At 45.0% G+C, this 16,424-nt stretch overlaps 1 pseudogene; it reads right to left on the bottom strand.

Moving 5' to 3' along the window:
* Window positions 1–11,898, bottom strand: part of LOC117354686 — an 89,157-nt pseudogene extending 77,259 nt beyond the window's left edge.
* Window positions 11,899–16,424: the final 4,526 nt, after the last annotated feature.

The following is a 16,424-nucleotide window of genomic DNA, read 5'->3' as shown; positions in this document are numbered from 1 at the left end:
GAAGATTTCCTTTGTGATTTCACTCTAGATGTCAGCCCAAATTTGATCATAGAAACATAGAAAGATGACGGCAGAAAAGGGCTATAGCCCATCAAGTCTGCCCACTCTACTGATCCACCCCAAGTCTAGATGCTAGTGATTCGTCCTACGTAGGGATCCCACATACATGTCCCATTTATTCTTAAAGTCAAGCACCCCGGCGGCCTCGACCACCTGCACCGGAAGCTTATTCCAGTGATCTACCACCCTTTCCGTGAAAAAATACTTCCTGGTGTCACTACTAAATTTCCCCCCTCTGAGTTTAAGCGGATGCCCTCTTGTGGTCGAGGGTCCTTTGGGGAAGAGGATATCGTCTTCCACCTCGACACGTCCTGTGATGTATTTAAATGTCTCAATCATATCCCCCCTCTCCCTGCGTTCCTCTAGAGTATAGAGCCGCAGTCTGCTCAGTCTCTCTTTGTACGAGAGACCCTTGAACCCCAAGATCATCCTAGTGGCCATCCGCTGAACCGACTCGACTCTAAGCACGTCTTTACGGTAATGTGGCCTCCAGAATTGCACACAGTATTCCAGATGAGGTCTCACCATGGTTTTGTACAGTGGCATTATGACTTCTGGTTTCCGACTGACGAAACTTCTATTGATACATCCCATCATTTGCCTTGCCTTGGATGTAGCCTTCTCTACCTGCTTGGCAGCCTTCATGTCTGCACTGATGATTACTCCCAAATCTCGTTCTACTGAGGTTCTAGCTAATGTTATTCCATTTAAGGTGTAAGTTCTGCACGGATTTCTGCTACCGAGGTGCATGACCTTACATTTCGTACCATTGAAGCCTAACTGTCATGTCGAGGACCAGTTTTCCAACGTACGAAGGTCCTGTGTCATACTATCCTGTAAAAAGCTTTCACTTATTATGTTGCACAGTTTTGCGTCGTCGGCGAACAATGTTATTTTACCCTGTAGCCCTCGTGTCAAGTCCCCTATGAATATATTAAAAAGGAGAGGACCCAGGACCGAGCCCTGCGGCACTCCGCTGGTCACCTCTGATGTTTCAGAGAGGGTACCGTTGACCATCACCCTCTGAAGTCTACCACTCAGCCAATCATTGACCCATGCAGTTATAGTCTCACCCAACCCCATTGATTTCATCTTGTTTAGTAGCCTGCGGTGTGGGACACTGTCAAAAGCTTTGCTGAAATCCAAATATACTATGTCCAGAGACTCTCCTGAGTCCAACTTTCCTGTTACCCAATCAAAGAAGCTGATGAGGTTGGATTGACACGACCTACCCTTAGTGAATCCATGTTGACTAGGATCCCTGAGATTCCCCTCATCCAAGATCGTGTCCAACTTACGTTTAATTAGTGTTTCCATGAGTTTACATACTATCGATGTGAGACTCACTGGTCGGTAATTCGCAGCCTCTGCCCTGCATCCCTTTTTATGCAGAGGAACAACATTCGCTGTTTTCCAATCCAGGGGGACTCTCCCCTTCTTTAGGGAGAGATTGAAGAGCATGGCTAATGGTTCCGCCAGGACCTCGCACAGCTCTCTGAGCACCCTTGGGTGCAATTCGTCTGGACCCATGGCTTTGCTCACCTGGAGTCTTGACAATTCGCTGTAGACATCAGCTGGTGTGAACTCAAAATTCTGAAATGGGTCTTCCGTGCTTGACATTGCTTCCAGATGTGGGCCTATCCCTGGTGCCTCGCAGGTAAAAACCAAGCAGAAGTATTCATTCAGTATTTTGGCTTTATCGGAATCTGTTTCCGCGTAATTCCCGTCCGGTGTTCTGAGGCGTACTATCCCGTTTGTGTTTTTTTTCCTGTCACTAATGTACCTGAAGAAGGATTTGTCCCCTTTCTTAATGTTTTTTGCTAGAGTTTCTTCCACTGCAAGCTTGGCCTCCCTGACTGCTGATTTGACTGCTGCAGACCTGGACCTATATTCAATGTTAGCTTCACCTGTTCCCGTACGTTTGTATGAAAGAAATGCTCTTTTTTTCTCCTTCTCATGTTATGATCTCTGTTTCCCAGCGGACCCAACACCGTTACCTCTTGTATTATGCCCTGTATTCCACTGTGGACTAGATTTAAAATAGCTCCCACTCATCAGTTCCTGGACGAGTCTCTGCAAGAAGTAGTCAGTTATTACGTCTAGGAATTTTACCTCTTTAGCACTCCCTGTCCTACAATTTGTCAATATTGGGGTTACTGAACTCACTGTTGCCCTATGTGCCAGCTTTGCTAATCTTTGTAGATATTTCTACATCTGTCTGTTTGTTCTGCCTGGGGGATGGTAGCACAACCCTACCAGTATACTCCTTACCTTCAAACATGGAATTTCTATCCATAAGGATTTAACGCTGCTTTCTGTTACATGCAGAATGTTTATTTTGTTTGACTCAATTCCCTCTTTAAGATATAGCACAACCCCTCCCTTCTCAAATTTAATCCACTCTTAATACTGCGATATAATTTGCACCCTGATAACACAGCGTCCCGGTGATTGTCCTCCTTCCACCAGGTCTGAGATGCCTATTATCTTCCTCTTCATTTTGTGCTACTGTCACTGAGACTTGAGAATGCTACTGTTCTTTGATCATGAACAAGATGATCTCGAAGGCAATGCAAACATGTGTGACCTAGCTGGGCTGACCTTGAAGAAAGAAGTTTTCCACTAAGAAATTCTTAAGAATAAACATGTCTTTTCCCCAGCAGTCATTTCTCCTCCCTGGCTATGGGCTCCCTTGACTGGTGAATGGAGGCTTTACTTCACTTGTTCTCCATTTAGCTTTCCTCAGCCAAGCTTTTGATTTTTGCCTCTACTTTGATTTAACTGCTCTAAAAGTTTTTCCTTGCATACCAACTGAGCCTTCTACTCCCAGCTATCCCCATAAATTCTGGAGCGAGGCCCTGATTCACTTAGATTTATTATTGGCTCTGGTGTTAGATAGGAACCTATTTTCCTTTATGCTGATACCAGTCTGAGTGACGTAGTGGTTGAACTTTAAATTTTATTATCTTGTAGCCAGTTAGCTGTTTGCCTACAGTAAAACCAGAAGTTGCCTTCTTTATAGCTCCTGCAATGTTGTGATTTACACATTAAACTTTCCCTGAACCTCAGTTGCGCTCAAGGTGGTCCTTTTTCTCCGAGAACGTGGAGTGCTAATTAGGAGTCATATTTGGTGTCTTAGCAGTATGGTTAGGCCAAATCCCCTACTCCTCACAGAAGGGAGAACAATTTATAGAGACAGAAGGAAAGAGGAATGAAACATAGAAACATGGTTCAACTCCAACCAGTTCAAGGGAAAGGGTCAGATATTTTGGCCCCAGCACAGGTGACAAAAGAATGAAGTCTCAATGTTTTTCTCTAGAGAATGTTATAAATCCTCCAAAGAGCTTTTTCTATTATACAGGAGTCAAATTATCAGACGTTTCATTCCACGATAAAGGTTGAAAAGAGGAGAAACCAAAATTAAATCCTATCGGGGGGGGGAGGGGAACAACATAATTTTTAAGAACTTGACCTGATATTTTTCCCTCTAATAGAAACAGAAGTTGGTGAGGATTTATTTTATTACTCTTATCACATGGTGATGCTGGAAACAATTCTGCAGCTTTTGGAGGAATCCAGAGTGTCAGAAAGAGCCATAAGCTGAGCAGAGATCGATGACCAGAGCACATGACTTTTCACTGGTCTCAAAGACTGTTTCCACGTACAATGTATCTTCTGCAGACAGACTCTGATCCTAGATTTTTGCTTTGCTTCAATAGAGAATGATCCACACCTGAATTCAAAGGGAGAAAACTTGTAGGACACACAATATAGTCTTATGGGCCCTCACACTGTCAGCTTAAGTTAGAGGTTAGTAAAGAGAGATCCTAATCACACTTGGATGTTTTTGGAGCAAACGAAGTACAGAAAAATGTCTCATATTAGTTTAAAATTTTAGATGCAGATAAAATTCTTACCTAGGGAGATCAGAATCTCATAATTCTCCTTCATCACCTCCCTGTAAAGCTCCTTCTGTTCTTCATCTAAATACTCCCACTCCTCCTGGGAGAAAGAGACAGCGATGTCCTCAAACGTCACCCGCATCTGAAACACAAACCAGAAACACACTCAGCGCCTCCAGTATCACCATCAGGCTTTATTGTATAACTGGGGCACATAAGTTGCTTAGGGTGCAATTGCAAGGGAAGACGAACACATGGATGGAGCGTGGATGTGTCGCCAAGTGGCCTGTACGTCTTAAAGAATACAATTAGATGAGCATCTTGCACTTAGTCACACCAACTTACATCAGCCATTGAAAAGCTATCAGCATGCCAATTGCCAATTGCCAATTGCGCAGAAAGTCAAAATAATTTTCTGGGCTTGTCTGTAAGGTCGGCAATGTTTCTCTGTATACATGCATATTTTAGTGTGGTGTGTCTGTCTCTCTGGGTGTAGTGTAAATAATTATACACTTCTCCTGCTATTACTATAGGTAATGATTTCAAGAAAGCCTGGGATAGTTACGTGGAATCTCTTAGAAATAGGAAGAGATAATGGTTACTGTGGATGGCAAACAGGATGGCCATTTGGCCTTTATCTGCCATCATGTTTCTATGTTTGTAAATATGGGACTGGAGAAGATATCACACCATTCACAGAAGTGAGTGTTAATGAACAATTTGAAGGACTAAAGTGGAAAAAGTCATAGGACCAGATGAGATCCATTCTAGGATATTGAGGGAGCTCAGAGAATTTTTTCGGGTCCTCTCACACAGTTAAATCCTTAAAGACAGGAGAGGTTCTGAAGGACTGGAGAAGAGCGAATGTGGTCCTTCTTCCCAAAAGTGGTAATAGAGAAGAGGTCAGAAACTATATGCCAGTAAATCTCACTTCGATTATTGGAAAAGTAATGGAAGTTCTAATGAAGGAAAAAATAGTGAACTACCCGGAATCAAATGGGTTACAAGATCTAAGATAACATGGTTTCTCCAAGGAAAAATCATGCCAAAGGAATCTGAGATGACTAGAAACTTGCATAGAGGACATGCACTAGATGTAGTCCACCTTGATGTCAGCAAAACCTTCGTCTAATAAACCGTGTGGCCTGAAGATAAGATCTAAACTAAACTAAACCTTAGGTTTGTATACCGCATCCTCTCCACAATCGCAGAGCTTGGCACAGTTTACAGGAGTTGGGATAGAAAGGAACTCCAATGAAGGGTTAAAGGCCATAGTATAAAGAATGTTTAGAGGGCTTAGTATCCCAGAGAGGGAGGAAGTATTACATTTTTGAGAATAGCCAGGTTTTCAGATGTTTACGGAAAAGTTGGAGGGGCTCAGATTCCAAAGAGGGGAGGTAAGGTTGTTCCAGAGCTCAGTGATTCTGAAGGGGAGGGAGGTCCCTAGTTTTCCTGCATGGGAAATGCCTTTTAATGAGGGGAAGGATAGTTTTAATTTTTGGGTGGATCTGGTGGAATTGGGATTTGAGGAATTCCAAGAAAGTGGAATAAAGGGAGGAAGGATGCCGTGTAGGATCTTGAAAGTTAGACAGGTGCATTTAAAGTGGACCCTTGAGATTATCGAGAGCCAGTGAAGCTTGGACAGGAGCGGTAAGACATGGTCAAATTTGCTTTTTGAGAAGATAAGCTTAGCCGCAGCATTCTGAATCTGCTGAAGTCTTTGAAGGTTTTTCTTTGTTAGGCTTAAGTAGATAGAGTTCCAATAGTCCAGTCTGGAAAGGATGATGGATTGGACAAGGACGGCAAAGTGTTTTTGATGGAAACATGATCTCACTTTCCTCAGCAAGTGAAGGCTGAAAAAGCATTTTTTACCAAGGAATTGAGGTGATCATTGAAGGACAATGTAGAATCAATGATGATACCCAGAACTTTGCTTGAGAACTCAAGCTGCAGAATGGAGCCAGAGGACAGTGGGATGAAGGCGGGTAGTTAGTCTAATTTTGGGCCGAGCCAAAGTAGTTTTGTTTTGGACTCGTTCAGTTTCATTTGCACGGTGTGGGCCCAGGATTGGAGGATCTTTATACATGAGTTTATGTTTTCAGAGAGGTTAGTAAGGTTCGAGTTGGACAAGGATGTCATCAGCATAAGTGTAAATTGTTTCTAGGGGGGATAGATGGAGGAGTTTTAGGGAGGACATATAGATGTTGAAAAGAATAGGAAATAGAGGTGAGCCTTGCGGGACTCCACATGTTGGTTTCCAGGGGGAGAATGAGGTGCCATTCATGTTGACAGTGTAAGAGCGGGAACGTAAGAATTTCAAGAATCAGTCAAGGACTGTGGAGTTAATGCCTATCTTGGAGAGATGCTAAACTAGAATATCATGATGGACGTCAAAAACTACAGAAAGGTCGAATTGTAGAAGAACGGCGAACTTATTACGAGAATGAAGTTGTTGAACCTTTGAGATTAAGGAGGTCAATAGGGATTCGGTGCTGAAGTTGGGACGAAAGCCATATTGGTAAGGTAGGAGAATAGAGAATTTCTCTAAATAGGATGAAAGTTGGGTAGATATGATGGACTCTAGCATCTTGGTTAGGAGAGGGATGTTTGCTATTGGGCGATAGCTGGATGGTGTGGAAGGGTCTAGGTCAGATTTTTTCAGTAGTGGGGTCAAGGCAATATATCCCATTTCTGGGGGAAAAAGGCCCGAATGTAGGGCGGAGTTTAAAAGTTTGGTAAGGGATGAGATAGCCTGTGCGGGAATTTTCTCGTATAGGTAGGAGGGGAATGGGTCCAAGGTACAGTTAAACTAAACTAAACTAAACCTTAAGTTTATATACCGCATCATCTCCACAGAAGTGGAGCGCGACACAGTTTACAGGAATTAATAAAGAAAGGAACTCCAATGGAAAGAAGAAGGGCTTGGTAAAAAGGAAGGAAAGAGGGGACTTAGTATAATGGAAAGGGAGGGAGTAGTTACATTTTAGAGAAAAGCCAAGTTTTCAAATGTTTTCTGAAGCGTTGGAGGGAGGTCGAACTCCGAAGATGGGCAGTAAAGTTGTTCCACAGCTCGGTGATCCTGAAGAGGAGGGATGTTCCAAGTTTTCCTGTATGGGATATGCCTTTTAAAGAGGGGAAGGATAGTTTGAATTTTTGAGTGGATCTGGTGGAGTTAGGATTCGAGGAGAGCCAAGATAGTGGAAAGCGGGAGGAAGGATGCCGTGAAGAGATTTGAAGGCTAGACAGGCGCATTTGTAGTGAACCCTGAGGATGACTGGGAGCCAGTGAAGCTTAAACAGAAGTGGGGAGACATGGTCGAATTTGCTTTTTGCGAAGATTAGTTTAGCTGCGGTGTTCTGAATCCGCTGAAGTCTGAGAAGACTTTTCTATGTTAGGCTTAAGTAGATGGAGTTGCAGTAATCTAGTCTGGATAGAATAATGGATTGAACAAGAACAGCGAAATGTTGTTGGTGGAAGCAGGATCTGACTTTTCTTAGCATGTGAAGATTGAAAAAGCATTTTTTTACTAGGGAGTTGATGTGGTCATTGAATGACAGTGTAGAGTCAATGATGATTCCCAGAACTTTGCTTGAGTGCCCAAGCTGTAGATTGGTGCCACAGGATAGTGGGATGAGGGTGGGTAGCTGATCTAATTTTGGGCTGAGCCAAAGTAGTTTTGTTTTGGTCTCATTTAGTTTCATTTGAACGATGAGAGCCCAGTATTGGAGATTTGTTATACAAGAAGAGATGTTATCAGAGAGGTTGGTGAGGTTAGAGTCGGTCTTGAGGAGGACAAGGATGTCGTCGGCATAGGTGTAAAGTGTCTCCGAGGTGGATAGTTGGAGGAGTTTCAGGGAGGACATATAAACATTTAAAAGAATCGGGGATAGAGGTGAACCCTGAGGAACTCCGCAGATCGGTTTCCAAGGGGAGAATGAGGTGCCATTCATGTTAACGAAGTAGGAGCGGGAATGTAAGAATTTTGAGAACCAATCTAAGACTGTGGAGTTTATGCCAATTTCAGAAAGTTGGAGGATTAGTATGTCATGATGAACAATGTCGAAAGCTGCAGAAAGGTCAAATTGAAGAAGGACAGCGAACTTGTTGCAGGAGTGAAGTTGTTGGACCTTTGAAATTAAAGAGGCCAAAAGGGATTCGGTGCTGAAGTTGGGTCAAGTTTCAAGTTTCAAGATTTATTAGGTTTTATATACCGCCTATCAAGGTTATCTAAGCGGTTTTTTTACAATCAGGTACTCAAGCATTTTTCCCATGGTCTGAAGCCATGTTGGTAGGGTAGGAGAATGGAGAATCTCTCAAGAAAGGATGAGAGTTGAGTGGCTATGATGGACTCTAGCATCTTGGTCAGGAGAGGAATGTTAGCTATTGGGCGATAGCTGGAAGGAATGGAGGGGTTTAGATCAGCTTTTTTCAATAGAGGGGATAAGGCAATGTGTCCCATTTCTGTAGAAAATAGGCCTGAGAGCAGGACGGAATTTATAAGTTTGGTGAGAGATGAGATGGCTTGTGCTGGAATATTCTCGCATAGGTAGGAGGGGAAAGGATCCAAGGTACAGTTGCAGGATTTTAACTTGAGGCAGAGTTTAGAGACCTGGGAGTCGGAAACGAGCTCAAAGGCGGTCCAGGATCTATCGGCTGGGATATGGTTGGCCTCGGTTAGATTAGGGTTGGAGGTAGTGAGCACCAGAGAGTTGTAAGTGGGTGTTGGGAGGAAGGAGCATCGTAAGGTAGTGACTTTCTCATTGAAGAATTTTGCTAGATCATCGGCAGATGGAGAGGAGGGGAGTGTGGCGGAATCATGTTTAGAGGATATGGAACGCCAAATGTTGAACAATGTATTACTTTGGTTGTTGGATCTGGAGATTTTGTTGCCGTAGTAGTTCTTCCTTGATTTTTTAAATTCAGTGTTGTAGAACTTAATATTAGCCCTCCAGGACTTTCTGTTAGTGGGGGATTTAGATTTTTTCCATTTTCGTTCCAGTATTCGACATTTCTGCTTTAGTTGTCTGTGATATGGAAGGTACCAGGGGGCCTTGCGGGAGTAGGAGACAGTTTTAGTGGATAGTGGAGCAAGGGAGTGGTAGGTGGTCTCAGAGAGGGTGATCCAATTGTGCCAGTTGGATTCAGGTTTTGAAGGGTTGGGAATGGTGGAAATTAGGTTGAGGAATTTGGTCCAGAACAAATTGCTCGCAATTTTTTTTTGGAAGGTAATGGGATTGGGGGTATGCGGTGTTGGCAAGAGGTGTGACATGAAAATGGGGAGGCAGAAAGCCCCTAGGAAGTGGTCAACCAAGGGACAGGATCCCAGCGAGTGTCGTCGATCGAAGTTTTGTATTCGGTGAGATCGAGGAAGCTGATGATGTCTAGCACATGCCCCTTTTCATGGGTTGGGGAGAGAGCCAGGGGGGGGGGGGAAGCCTAAAGAGGTGAGGAAGTTGTTGAGATCAATTGCATCCTTGTTGGTGGTATCGTTTATGTGAAGATTAATATACCCAATGATTAGTAATCTTTGAAATTTGAGGAAGGCATTTGTAATGGTCTCAAGGACGAGATCAGAGGATTTGTTCCAGGGGGATGATGGTGGACGATATAATAGCAGGATATCCAGTGGGTGAGGATGGAGCTCGTCATTGACAGAGGCTAGCATGTATTCTAGGGAAGCATGGCTATCCTTTTCTAGAAGCTGGATTTGTGAAGAATGATTTGTGAAGGAGTGCCAGACCACCTCCTTTTGGGTTAATTCTGGGGGAGAAGAGGCCTTGGTAACCGTGAGAACAGAGTTCGTTTTGAGAGAATATGTTGTCTTTTGCGATCCATGATTCAGTGATGAATAAGAATCCGGTTGCAGGATTTCAGTTTGAGGCAGTTTATAGACCAGGGATTCGGAAACGTGCTCAAAGGCAGTCCAAGATCTATCGACTGGGATAGGGTTGGAGACCGTTAGGGTAGGGCTGGAGTCGGTTGGCACCAGAGAGTTGTAGGAGACTGCAGGTGGGAAGGAGCATCTCAAGGTAGTGACCTTTTCGTTGAAGAAGTTTGCTAGAACATCGGCTGAAGGAGAGGAGGGAAGCAAGGTGGAGTCGTTTCTGGAAGTTAAGGAGCGCCAGATGTTGAATAATTTACTACTCTGGTTGTTGGATCTGGAGATTTTATCACCGTAGAAGTTCTTCCTTGCTTTTTTTAGTACTGTATTGTAAAACTTAATATTGACCCTCCAGGACTGTCTATCTATAGGGGATTTAGATTTTTTCTATTTGCACTCCAGAGCTCGACATTTCTGCTTCAGTTCTCTACGATATGGGAGGTATCAAGGGGCCTTACAGGAGTAGGAGACAGTTTTAGTGGATAGTGGGGCTAGGGAGTGGTAGGTGGACTCTTAGAGGGCGACCCAGTTATGCCAGTTGGTTTCTGAATCTGCAGGCTTAGGAGCGGAGGAGAATTGGTTGAGAAATTTAGTCCAGAACAGATCGCTTGTAATTTTTTTAAGGAAGGTAATGGAATTTGAGGTGCGGGGTGGGGCCCCAAGATGCGACATGAAAATGGGGAGACAGAAAACCCCTAAGAAGTGGTCGGACCAGGGGCCGTGTTCCCAGCGAGTGTCATCGGCTGAAGTTTTGTAAGCGGTAAGATCAAGGAAACTAATGAGGTCTAGTGTGTGCACCTTTCATGGGTTGTGGAGGGTGCGGGGGGGGGGGGAACCTAGAGAAGTGAGGAAGCTATTAAATTCAGTCGCATCCTTGCTGGTGATGTCGTCTAGGTGGAGATTGATGTCCCCAATGATCAGTAATCTTTGAAATTTGAGGAAGGCGTTTGTTATGGTCTCGAGGACGAGTTCAGAGGAATTGTTCCAAAGGATAGGTGGGCGATATAGAAGCAGGATACCCAGTGGATAAAGGTGGAGTTCATCGTTGACTGAGGCTAGCATATATTCTAGAGCTGGACATCGAAGAATGATTTGTAGAGAAGTGCCAGGCCACCTCCTTTTTGGTTAGTTCTGGGAGAGAAGAGGCCTTAGCAGCCGCGGGAGCAGAGTTCATTTGCGTAAATAGGTCATCTTTTGTAAATCTATGATTCCGTGATGCATAGGAATCCAGGATCAGAATCCTCAAGTAGGTCTTTCAAAATTTGAATCTTGTTGCAAGTGGATCTGGCGTTGCAATAAAGTGTCAGGACTGGGGTGAGAGAGTCAGAGGCAAGTTTGGGGAGATTGGCAGGGGGAACAGGCTTTAAAGAGGCATGGTTGACTCTTCGAGGGTTTTTTTGGAGGGATGATTTCTGGTGCGTATCAGCGTGGGGATTCTGAGGCCAGGGCAGATATTATTGACATTTGCGGAGTCAAGAAGGAGGTTTCAAGCAGAGGGTGGTTTTGAGAGATGAGCAAAGTAAGAGAAGAAAGGGAAACTAACCCCCTGACCCAATATTCCTCCCCCTCCCTCATCTTCTCAGAGTCCTCTGCCCACCCCCACCCCCAAGATGAAAAGAAAATGAGGCCTACTGCCAGGGCAAGGAAGTCTGCTTGGGGGGTAGGGGTTGATTCTGCAGAGTCCCAGGTGAAGGAAAAGAGGTGGTGGGGGAGGGGCACCTCCTACCTGAGCAGAAGCTCCTGCGGCCATTTTCCAGCCTTAGAAACCACTCTGGGGCTCTTTCTCCAGCTCAGGGTGGAGGAGAGAGAAGAGCAGAACTGCCCGTCACAAGATGGACGACGCCTCTCAGCTTGGAAATGGCGGAGCTTGTTCAGTGAGATCCAGAGCTCGAGACAAATTCCACAGCTGCCCCTCTGGAGGCCGCGTGAGGGGAGGAGGGAGGAGCCAGGGCGCGAAGTGGAGATGAGAGCGCGCGAGGCAGAGACAGGGAAATTCTGACCAATGAGCTCCTCCTCTTTCTCCCTTCTCCCTACTACGGGGAACCCAGGTCCCGTCCCCTCCTCTTCCCGCCAAGGGACCATTCTGACCAATCAGCACTAAAACGAGTAGAGCCAGACTCAGCCTCCGCTGTGAAGCCCCGCCCTCTCCCTTGTGACGTCACCAGCCTCTTACTTCAGCAAGATTGAAGAGACTTTCTCCACTTTGGTCCCACTGCTCAGATTTGACTCCCCAGTCATTAATAGCTCTCAATAAACAATAAGCTCTGCCCTGCAGCAGAAAAGGAGCCCCAAATTCATTTCTAATTTTACAAAAAAAGAGAATGCCTGCTGGAGCTTCAGCTGAGGTAGGAGATTCCTCCCCTCTGCATAGTCCACACCTTAAGCCAGGGGTGTCAAACTCAATCACATTAGGGGCCGAAATGCACCTTTTAGGTCCTAGTTCACGCTTGCTGTCTAACACCAGCTCTGGCAGGACAAACATTTCAAATTGTAATCACAAAACAGAAAATAAAATTATTTTTTCTACCTTTTCTTGTCTGGTCATTATTCATAGAAACATGACAGCAGATAAATGCCAAATGGCCCATCTAGTCTGCCCATCCGCAGTAACTATTACCTCTGTCTCTCTCTGACAGATCCCACGTGCTTATCCCAGGCCCTCTTGAATTCAGACACAGTCTCTGTTTCCACCACCTCTTCTGAGAGACTGTTCCATGCATCCACCACCCTTTCTGTAAAAAAGTATTTCCTCCGGAGCCTATCACCTCTTAACTTCATCCTATACCCTCTCATTGCAGTTTCCTTTCAAATGAGAGACTCGACTCATGCACATTTATATTATGTAGGTATTTAAATGTCTCTATCGTATCTCCCCTCTCCTGCCTTTCCTCCAAAGTATACAAATTGAGATCTTTTAGTCTGTCCCCATATGCCTTATCACAAAGATCACACCATTTTAGTAGCCTTCCTTTGGACCGACTCAATCTTTTTTATATCTTTTTGAATATGCAGTCCCAGGCTCTGGTTGTCTTCTGATAACTCACTTGCTAGGGTCTCCTGCCCATTTGTTATTTCCTTCTTTCTCCGTGCTAACCATCCATCTTCCATCTCTGTCCTCCCCTTCCGCTTCCCTCCCCCGGAGGTCTGGCATCTTTCCTTTTTTTTTCATCTCCATCCCTACAGCTGCAGCAATGTACCACACCGTCCTCAGATCCACCATCTCTCCTTTCCTCAACTACCCTTTCATCCAGCATCTCTCCCTCCTTCCCCTCCACCCCAGGGTCCACCAGCTCTCCTTTTCTCTTCCCAACTACCCTCCTATCCAGTATCTCTATCACCCACACTCTACACCATCCCTTATGTCCATCTTCTCTCCCTTTCTGTTCCTTCCCTCCCTAAATCCTATTGTCCACCATCTTTCTCCCTCTCCTCTGTTTTAGACCCATTAGTTCTTTCCCCTCCTCCCACCCTCAGACCGGCATATGCACGTCTGTTAGAACACCTCCTTCCCTCTCTCCTTGTATCTTCTACACAGGGCCCGCCACCCCCCTACCTAAAGGCGGGCGGGTGGTTAGTAAAAAGAAAATTCTTTCCCTTTTAACATAAAAATAATGGAATTCCAGCATTACAAATTCAGAGACTAAACTGACGCAACCCCAGGTGGCTGGGATGAGTGGTGGGGATGCGCACTGTCATGGCAACTGCTATGTTCAGGAAGTGCAACTAGGCTGATGCTGGCAAGGCTAGGGGTAAAATTCAGGTTGCATGGAACAAGTGTCATTTTTTTTAATGCCTCAACAGCATGTTCCCTCTGCCGCGGTCCCGTACATCAAAGGAAAGAACGTGCTGCGGTGGCCAAGGCAGCCTGATAGGATCACTACAGCCGACCGGCAATCCTTACCTATCAAAATTATAACTATATTGTTCACATGGTATTCAATAGAACTCTGCTCAGAGACATGAAGGCAATTTGTTGCTATATACATTTTTAGAACACTGCAATGATTGGGTGGTGAGACGGAACAAATTGCCTTCATGTCTCTGAGCAGAGTTCTATTGAATACCATGTGAACAATATAGTTATAATTTTGATAAGTAGTGACTTTTCTATTTGTGCATTGACATTTTAGTCACTCCTCTTCAAGTTATTTTTGCTTGAATTGCTTGCCCCATTCTATTTGTTTTGACCGGCAATCCTTGGCAGGCTGCTTAGATGAGGAGACCGGGAAGCCGGGATGGAGGGAGGGAGGGAAGGAACAGCGGGCCAAATCTCGGTCCAGATCAGCCCATAGGCCAGAGTTTGACACCCGTGCCTTAAGCGGACCTGAGGCACAGGAAAGGAGACTGTGGTGGAGTGGTGAAGTTCAAACCCTATGCTGCTCTTTGTGACTCTGGACAAATCACTTTTTTTTCCCTTCTGAAAACATTGATCCAGCATTATTGACATACCACAATTTGGTATTATGTGATTTAATGACATGGAAGCATCTTTACCAACATATAGGAGCCAGTGGTGTACGAGGGGGCGATCCTCCTTGAGTGCAGACCATAAAGGGGTGCTCCCAGGGTTGGCATCATGGTCCAGGAATTTCACTGCTTTGCCGGTGTTGGGCCTTCCTTTGATGGGTCCTGCATGGTTTGACACCGATAGAACAGCAAGTTAAGGCTGCCGACAATGAGAGAATGCTCTGAACAGGCTTCTTACAGTCCACCGAGGGCTCTCTGCTGCGTCACTGATGAAGTGGCAGAGAAAAGCTCTGGCAGAGCAGGCCGAAAAAATATCACGGTGGGATAGGGTGGGAGAGTCAGTCAGGTCCGGAGATGCTGTACAAGGAGGATGGGAGGGAGGGAGGGAAAACTGCTACACAGTTTGATAGAAGGGAGGGAAAACTGCTACATGGGGATAAAAGGGAGGGATGAAAAGTTCCTGCACAGGGGGATAGAAAGCTGCTGTATATGGGGGGAGAGAGGAATAATTGTTGGACATGAGCTGGAGAAGAGGAAGAGAGATGTAACAAAACTAGAAAGGGGTGAGAGGGAGAAATCCTACATATGGTGGAGGAGAGGGAGACATACATGGAGAATAGAGAAGGAGAAATGTTGGACATAGGAGGGCAGAGAGAGATGGGGCATTGGAAGACAGAAATAAATATTGCACATAATAATGGAGGGGAGGAAGGGAGAGATGCTGCATGGAGGAGAATAGAGAAGTTTGATCCAGGGCACAAGGCAGGGAGAGAGAGTGAAAGAGAGATGGTAGACAGTGGGAAAGAAACAGAAATGTTGGATATGACAGTGGAAGGAAAGGTACAGAGATGGAAGATGAATGGTGAGCAAGGAGAAAAAACAAACATCAAATGGGCGTGAGACTCTGGTGAGTGAGTTAACAGAAGACTAAGAGAAACCAGAGTCTGGGACCAACATGATTTGAATAATAAAGATGACCAGACAACAAATGGTAAAAAAATAATATTATTTTCTATTTTGTGATTACAATATGTCAGATTTTAAATGAGTATCCTGTGAGGAAGGGCCCTCTGTCCCCCATAAGAATTGCCACTGCTGGGTCAGACCAGTGGTCCAGTGTGCCCAGCAGTCCGCTCCCGCGGCAGCCCTTAGGTGAAAGACCAGCGCCCTAACTGAGTCTAGCCTTACCTGCATACGTTCTGGTTCAGCAAGAACTTGTCTAACTTTGTCTTGAATCCCTGGAGAGTGATTTCCCCTAAAACAGCCTCCGGAAGAGCGTTTCAGTTTTCCACCACTCTCTGGGTGAAGAAGAACTTCCTTACGTTTGTATGGAATCTATCCCCTTTTAACTTTAGAGAGTGCCCTCTCGTTCTCTCTACCTCAGAGAGGGTGAACAACCTGTCTTTATCTACTAAGTCTATTCCCTTCATTATCTTGAATGTTTCAATGTCCTACTGGCATAATTGGGTTACCCTTTCCGGGACTACCTACCTCGCTCTGGCCCCTTTAGCCACAAAATCTACCTCCTACTCCCACAAAGCCCCCTGGTACCTTCCATACCATAGGGAACTAAAACAGAAATGTCGAGCCCTGGAACGGAAATGGAAAAAATCAAAATCCCCCTCAGACAGACAATCCTGGCGAGACAACATCAAGTACTATAACACAGTACTAAAAAAAGCAAGAAAGAATTTCTATGGAGATAAAATCACCAGATCAAAAAATCAAAATAATACTCTGTTCAACATCTGGCGAAACTTAACCTCAAAAAACAATTCCACCTTTCCCCTCTCCCCTCCATCCGCAAACGACTTAGCCAAATTTTTCAATGAAAAGGTTTCCACCATAAGGAGTTCTTTCCCCCCAGTAGTCTCTTACAACTCTCTTCCTCCCAATGACTCAAATCCTATCCCAGCAGATAGATCCTGGACGACATTTGAACCCATATCTGAACCCCTGATCTCTAAACTCTGTCTCAGACTGAAATCCTGCAAATGCATCTTAGATCCTTTCCCCTCCCACCTTTATGAAAAGATTCCTGCACAGGCCATCTCCTCCCTTACAAGACTTATTAACTCTGCTCTACAATCTGGCCTGTTCTCCACAAAAATGGG

The sequence above is a fragment of the Geotrypetes seraphini genome, chromosome 2, assembly GCF_902459505.1.
Source record: "Geotrypetes seraphini chromosome 2, aGeoSer1.1, whole genome shotgun sequence".
NCBI lineage: Eukaryota > Metazoa > Chordata > Amphibia > Gymnophiona > Dermophiidae > Geotrypetes > Geotrypetes seraphini.
Note: the sequence above shows the minus strand (reverse complement) of the source record. Positions and strands in the feature narration are given on the sequence as shown.